At 41.7% G+C, this 8,046-nt stretch overlaps 1 pseudogene; it reads left to right on the top strand.

The window, feature by feature from the left end:
• Positions 1-398: 398 nt before the first annotated feature.
• Positions 399-8,046, top strand: part of LOC111963962 (dual specificity testis-specific protein kinase 2-like) — a 28,113-nt pseudogene continuing 20,465 nt past the window's right edge.

The raw sequence follows: 8,046 nt of genomic DNA, 5'->3' as shown, positions 1-8,046 counted from the left end.
GAACATCAATTTATGTTACACAAAATGACCACCAGAGTGCATCCTATGCCATTTCACGATACAATATGGACTCTGSATATTCACTGCCTCGGTCAAACATGAATGGCTATAGCTGAATACTACTTATAGGCCTAATAGGTGAATGTATTATAAGAGTTGTATTCAACAAGTTTGCTTGCAGCTGGTTTATGTCTATGGTGAATTAGTTTAATATGTGGATTAGGRATGTTATTTAATAAATCAAGAATGGTTCGTTATTGCCGGGTTAACATTTTGGGAGGTCACCTAGACTTGTTTTACAGAACACAGAAGTGAAAAGGTTATGAGAACAAACGGTTCTTTAGAATAGGAAAGTTTGCCATTGCGGCAGCAGTGGCAGCTGTCTGTGGTGTGGGAGGGAGGGAAAGCCACGACTGGGCAACGCTGTCATTGGTCTCACTTTTTAACGAGTGACCGGTTGAAGGGCAGTGTGTCATGTAATTTCAGGGAGGCAACAGATAAGGCATACATTTAATCTGATTTCATCAACCTGCTTGGGTTCAGTTTCTGCACAACACCTGAAACCGACGGTGACTGATTGGGATTGAGGCATTGTTTWCTCTGTGAGACACTCGCATGAACGCGCTAAAAGTGTTGCAGAACACAACCTCTATGGGGAAATATCTATTTTCATCTACGACGCAGCCAGGGAAGTTCATTGAAGAAAACGCTCAACTATACAACAGTTTGCCGCAGTAAGTAAGTACTAAGGTGTCTACACCTTCGAATGATAGGTGAAGTTTAGAATGATATCATATATCAATAAAATTATAAATGTTACGTAATATAATTCAGCTGTTTATTGCATCATTGACACATTTATTAAACCTACCATCCTAAAATAGAATACATTTTTATGGCAAGTAATGCGTAGTTTACTCGTCTGTAACGTAAAGATACCCGTAACGTGATCATGCACGAATAAGCGCTGAAACATGCAACAGGTGCTCTCTTGTAGGTCCCTATGTCATCCAGATTACACAAGTAGCCTACTGAAAGTGCAATAATAGTTTTTATCACCAATAGTGGAATGTTTCATGTGTATCTTGTGGTGTGACACTGACACTTGTTTGCATGTTTAATCACCTTTAGTTGCGTTGTCCCTGTCTGTGCGCTTTGTGTTCATAATGTATGTGGTCTGGTCTCTCTCAGCTGCTGGACAAAGGCACTCACTTCTGCTGCTCTTGCTTGTGTTTACACACACTGTGGGACTGACTGTGCACCCCTCCTGTCCACAAGATGCATATGAATAGCTTACTGAATCAATGGAGTAAGTAGTACACTCTTTTAGTCCATCCATATGCTTGCAACAGCTTACTTACTACTAACTTACTTGATTTTCTTCCTTTGCCTGCAATTCCTCCAGATTCCTGCCCTTGAAAGAAAATAATTGGAGAAAAGCTCTTGTTGAAAGTGATTGCATTGCTTAAATCCTGTATCTGTGCACCCCAGAGTTTAACAACRTTATATTATCCATCAGCACGGCAGGTGCTTCACATTTTTCAAGGGCTTAGACTACTGAAATATGGCTTGCCTAATGATGTAAACTAAACTTAGATTGTGCCAAGCCAGTCACAGTGATAAAGTAGATCTAAACTTGTGTTGAAATCAGTTCATTTTCTTGAGCTGAAAGAAAAAGGTTGTACAGTAGTAAATATAATGTAATTACGGTAATAACCGGATAATAACRTGATTGGTCAATTATTTCACCTTGACTGACTGCTGATTTTGCAATGCCAATTTTAATCACTTTGGACTTCTGAGTGTCTGGTGAACAGTGCGGTAATCTCCCTCAATATTTTTCTTTGTTTTGTTATTTATTGTTGGGGGAGATACAGGTATATTATCCGTTTCAAATGATATGTTTATGAAACCTGTAGGCTTCCCCTCAAAAAAAGAAAAAATAACATCAAAGACTTATTTTGCGGCAGTGCTGCCTGCCAGCAGTAATCATCTCTCATTGACTGAGAGATTCAATAAGCTATACTCAGTAAATAACATACTGTGAATGAATTTTGTAACTTTGCCCCAGAAACATTTAACTGCAGGCACTCACTCTCACATCATATGAAGGAATGTGCCTACCTGATTTAGGGGACACAGTGAACAGTGGGAGTTGGGGCCAATCTCATCGTAAAACGTTTCCTTGGTGTCTGTGAACAAACAGTCTGTGAACAAACTTAAGTTAATATTTCGGATTACGGGATGCCAAGGTCATATATTTCCATATTCTGTTCCAGTTAACAGGGTTGTTCTATTTTATTACATCTGTGGACCATACTTTTTTAATGGCTAGCTCAGAATAAGAGCTTTCCAAAAGTTCATATATTATAGTCATACAGTGCCTYCGGGAAGTATTCAGATCCTTTACTCAGTACTTTGTTGAAGCACCTTAGGCAGCGATTACAACCTCGAGTCTTCCTGGGTATGACGCTACAAGCTTGGCACACCTGTATTTGGGGAGTTTCTCCCATTATTCTCTGCAGATCCTCTCAAGCTCTATCAGGTTGGATGGGGAGCRTTGCTGCACAGCTATTTTCAGGTCTCTTGGCTTGGCTGTGTGCTTAGGGTTGTTGTCCTGTTGGAAGGTGAACCGTCGCCCCAGTCTGAGGTCCTGAGCGCTCTGGAGCAGGTTTTCATCAAGGATCTCGCTATACTTTGCTCCGTTCATCTTTGCCTCGATCCTGACTAGTCTCCCAGTCCCTGCCGCTGAAAAACATCCCCACAGCATGATGCTGCCACCACCATGCTTCACCATAGAAATGGTGCCAGGTTTCCTCCAGACGTGACGCTTGGCATTCAGGCCAAATAGTTTCATCAGACCAGAGAATCTTGTTTCTCATGGTCTGAGAATCTTTAGGTGCTTTTTGGCAAACTCCAAGCGGGCTGTCATGTGCTTTTTACTGAGGAGTGGTTTCTGTCTGGTCACTTTACCATAAAGGCCTGATTGGTGGAGTGCGGCAGACATAGTTGTCCTTCTGGATGGTTGTCCCATCTCCACAGAGGAACTCTAGAGCTCTGTCAAAGCGATTGTCAGGTTCTTGGTCACCTCCCTGACCAAGAACCTTCTCCCCCGATTGCTCAGTTTGGCAGGGTGGCCAGCTCTAGGAAGAGTTTTAGTGGTTCCAAACTTCTTCCATTTAAGAATGATGGAGACCACTGTGTTCTTGGGGACCTTCAATGCTGCGGAATGTTTTTGGTACCCATCCCCAGATCTGTGCCTTGACACATTCCTGTCTCGGCACTCTACGGATAATTCCTTCGACCTCATAGCTTGGATTTTGCTCTGACATGCACTGTCAACTGTGGGACATAATATAGACAGCTGTGTGTGCCTTTCCAAATCATGTCCCATCAATTGAAWTTAACATAGGTGGACTCCAATGAAGTTGTAGAAACATCGCAATGTAAACAGGATGCACCTGAGCTCAATTTCGAGTCTCATAGCAAAGGGTCTGAATACTTATGTAAATAAGGTATTTCTGTTTTTTAATACATTTGCAAACATTTCAAAAATCCTGTTTTCACTTTGTCATTATGAGGTATTGTATGTAGATTAGGGTTGCTATCCCCAATTCAATGGAATTGCAACCCTCTGCATGCACAGTGCATTCTTCCATCACATGTGCAGTGCACTCTTCCATCACATGTACAGCTGATTCTCAAGATCTTGCACACTAAAGGAGATGCTATTGAGCCCACACTACTATACTGTCTGAGCCAAGGACTACATGTTTTCTGGTAAGTTTTGATTACAATACTGGGTGGGGTGAATATATTTTATGACATACATGATTTTTGTTAACTAGTAAATAGTAGACTACAGAAAAGTGTGTTTAAATCATTTCTAACTTGTTAATAATTTCTGCTAGTTAGTTTTTGCTACCATGTGGGTTTTAGCTTGCTTGAGCCTGCTAACTGAGGAGTGTTTCCATATATGTTTCATTTTAAAACATTTATCTTACGAAGGAGTTGTTTAATCTAACTGCTTAACTATTTATCTGTACGTGGAATTGTTTTAGTTTTTTTTACTCCTTTTCCCCCTTATCTTTACAGGAAAATGCCACGGGCACTATCTGATGTGTGGAGACATTTCACTGCAGCTAATGTAGAAGGAAACGCTGTGTACATTTGCAAATACTGTGCCAAATCRTATGTGAAGAATGCAACAAAGATGCAGAATCATCTGGCCAAGTGCATAAAGTTCCCTCAGCRCTCACAACAAGCAACCTCTGACAAAAGTCCCACTACTTCTATTCAAGGTGAAAATGATGAATCAGACACCATATCGATAGCAACAGCTCATGCTCCTCCTGGAATCAGAAGTTTTTGTGACTCAATGGAGGAACGTAGTCAGAAATGCTTATGAATGTCTTGCTCGAGCTGTGTATGCAACTGGTTCACCTGTGATGCTCACAGGTAATGTGTATTGGGAGAGATTTCTGAATGTTCTTCACCCAGCATACACCCCTCCAACCAGACATGCTTTATCTACTAATTTGCTGGATGCAGAGTTCAAGTGAAGGTCAAGCAAATCATAGCGAAAGCAGACTGTATTGCAATCATCTCTGACGGGTGGTCGAATGTTCGTGGGCCAGGAATAATTAACAACATCATCTCCACCCCTCAACCAGTATTCTACAAGRGCACAGACACAAGGGACAAYAGACACACCGGTCTCTACATTGCAGATGAGCTGAAGGCAGTCATCAATGACCTTGGACCACAAAYGGTATTTGCACTGGTGACAGACAATGCTGCGAACATGAAGGCTGCTTGGTCTAAAGTGGAGGAGTCCTACCCTCACATCACACCCATTGGCTGTGCTGTTCATGCATTGAATTTGCTCCTCAAGGACATCATGGCACTGAAAACAATGGATACACTCTACAAGAGAGCCAAGGAAATTGTTAGGTATGTGAAGGGTCATCATCATCAAGGGTCATTATAGCAGCAATCTACCTTACCAAGCAAAGTGAGAAGAATAAGAGCACCACATTGAAGCTGCCCAGCAACACCCGTTGGGCTGGTGTTGTCATCATGTTTGACAGTCTCCTGGAGGTGAAGGAGTCTCTCCAAGAAATGGCCATATCACAGTCTGCCGATATGGACAGCCCCATCAAGGGGATCCTCCTGGATGATGTATTTTGGGAGAGAGTGGTAAGCAGCCTGAAACTCCTGAAACCTATAGCAGTAGCCATTGCACGGATTGAGGGAGACAATGCCATCCTGTCTGATGTTCAGACTCTGCTTGCAGATGTAAGAGAAGAAATCCGTACGGCCCTGCCCACTTCACTGTTGCTCCAAGCAGAGGAAACTGCTGTTCTGAAACGCATCAAAAAGCATGAAGACTTCTGCCCGAAGCCCATACACGCCACAGCATACATGTTGGAYCYCAAGTATGCTGGAAAGAGCATCCTGTCTGRTGCAGTGATCAACAAGGCCTATGGTGTCATCAMTACCGTGTCTCGCCACCTTTGCYTGGATGAGGGCAAGGTTCTTGGCAGTCTGGCGAAGTACACTTCCAAGCAAGGGCTTTGGGATGGAGATGCAATATGGCAGTCGTGCCAACATATCTCCTCAGCCACCTGGTGGAAGGGACTTTGTGGATCTGAGGCTCTTTCCCCTGTTGCCTCCATCATCCTCCAAATCCCACCAACATCAGCCGCCTCAGAGCGCAACTGGTCCTTGTYTGGGAACACGCACGCAACAGACTGACCAATATAAAGGTTGAAACAGTGGGGGCCACCCGGGCAAATTTGAGGCTTTTTGAGCTTGACAACGAGCCATCCTCAACAAGGTTGGAAAGTGACAGTGAAGATGAGGCCTCAGAGTCTGATGTTCAAGAGGAGGACATTGAGGAGGTCCAGGGAGAAGACATGGTAGCCTGAGAGGAAGACAACCAAAGCTTTAGTTTCTAGACTATCATTTTACAGATGTATGTTGAAAACATTTTTGGAAATGCGATGGATCATTGGGGATCATTCAATATTCCCTTTCTTTTGTTGTTCAGTGAAATCGTCCCATGTGAAGAGTCAACTCATTTAATTAAAGTTCAATTCGTAACTCTTTTTTTTTTCTATTGGAAGGATTTAGTCATTTGCAATTATGTCTACTTATGATAAGGTAAAATGTAAATGTTTCTGTCTGCACATGATATGGTAAATATATCCAATGAAAACACATCTACATTTAAATGGTATTAATATTAATTAGCACATATTTCTGTTAATTCCCATATATTCCAGTTAATTCCCACGGAAAGTTTCCATGTCTGCTGTTCACAGAACAGTGCAAACTGACTCTAACCAGAATAGAAAGAGTGGGAGGCCCCAGTGCACACAACTGAGCAAGAGGACAAGTACATTAGAGTGTCTAGTTTGAGAAACAGACACCCTCACAAGTCCTCAACTGGCACTTCATTAAATCCCGCAAAACACCAGTCCTCAACGTCAACAGTTGAAGAGGCGACTCCAGGATGCGGCCTTCTAGGCAGAGTTGCAAATGAAAAATCCATATCTCAGACTGACCAATAAAAATAAAGATTAAGATGGGCAAAAGAACACAGACACTGGACCGGAGAACTCTGCCTAGAAGGCCATCATCCAGAGTCCCTCTTCACTGTGACGTTGAGAATGGTGGTTTTGCGGGTAGTTTTTAAACCGCACTATGGATTTATCCAAAAGCCAGAATGGGGAGATAAGGGAAGCATTGAAGTACAGAAATTCAGCCGTGGCAATATATTCATCTTGACAAAAGATATTTGTCTGGTTAAAGCACCTGAGATATCAGTCCATCTAATGAGGTCGAATTGAGTTGAGTTTCTGTTACGTTCTGGCAAATGGTTTATTTAAGGAAGGAAATATCATTCCCTAATATTTAAAATGGGCAACTATTGGATTCCATAAGTAGAGATGCCAATAGGGCAGATTTGGTTAGATTATTTTATAACTTGAGCAAAGTGCGATGGATCACCTTGCTTGATACTTCTAGTTATTCTGAACGGAACAAAGCATGTATTGCCTTTTTATTGCTATGGCTGAGGATTGGCATATAGTATTTTAATCATATTAATAAAATGGAGCCAAGTCCCATATGTTCCAAACCGACCAAAGATACGACCATTCTAGTCTTTTACAAAGCTTTTTCTGCGATCGAGAAGAGACTGCCAAAGGAGCTTTGATTTCTGATGAAGCATGTAAGATATGTAATAGATGACGGAGGTTATCGGAGGATAATAGTTTTTTAACAAACCCTCTTTACTCACGATGTACCAATCGTGATTATCAAAGATAGGGGGCATCCTTACCTTTTTTTTATAACAGCAAAATTAGTGCTCTATTTCGTCCCTTCCAAATGAAACTTATGTGACACAGCTGTGTTATTGAATTTCAAGTAACAGTGGACCTATTGTTTCCAAAATGTGAATAGACCTCAAGGAGGAATACCATCACAACCAGGTAATCTGCCTTTATTCATGCTATCCAATGCCCTTTTGATTTCATGGAGAGAGAGTGGGCTTCCAGCAAGCCGGCTTCCTCAGTTGGGAGAAGAGGAGTTCTTATATCTTTTTAAAACGACTAATTTTTGTTAGTTACTGTGTAGATATACTGTACGGTCGGACTAGAAGCACAAGCATTTAACATCTGCTAACCATGTGTATGTGACCAAATAACATTTTATTTTGATTTGATCTCGGCTCGGTGTGGATTTACAATCAGAGGTGTACAATTCTTATTAAAATGGGGAGAATCTTTGGTTAATACATTTTGTTCTGAAGTAATTGCACCTGATTCAAATTCAATAGTTGCAATATTGGCTAATTGATCATTACTGCGTAGCTTGTTGGCCGGTAGACGACTGGGTCGATTACCATGGAAGTAATGGTTGAGTCTACCTCGATGGATGGCAGATTCTGCTCATTGTCTTATCAATAGATTTAGTTMTCTCGTGACTTTGAAAAGAGTAGTTGCTACCTGGTTTGAAAAAAGTGTTTGTTGAGAACAC

This window comes from Salvelinus sp. IW2-2015, linkage group LG5 (genome assembly GCF_002910315.2).
Source record: "Salvelinus sp. IW2-2015 linkage group LG5, ASM291031v2, whole genome shotgun sequence".
NCBI classification, from domain to species: Eukaryota; Metazoa; Chordata; class Actinopteri; order Salmoniformes; family Salmonidae; genus Salvelinus; species Salvelinus sp. IW2-2015.
The sequence above is the reverse complement of the archived record's forward strand: the minus strand, read 5'-3'. Positions and strand labels throughout refer to the sequence as shown.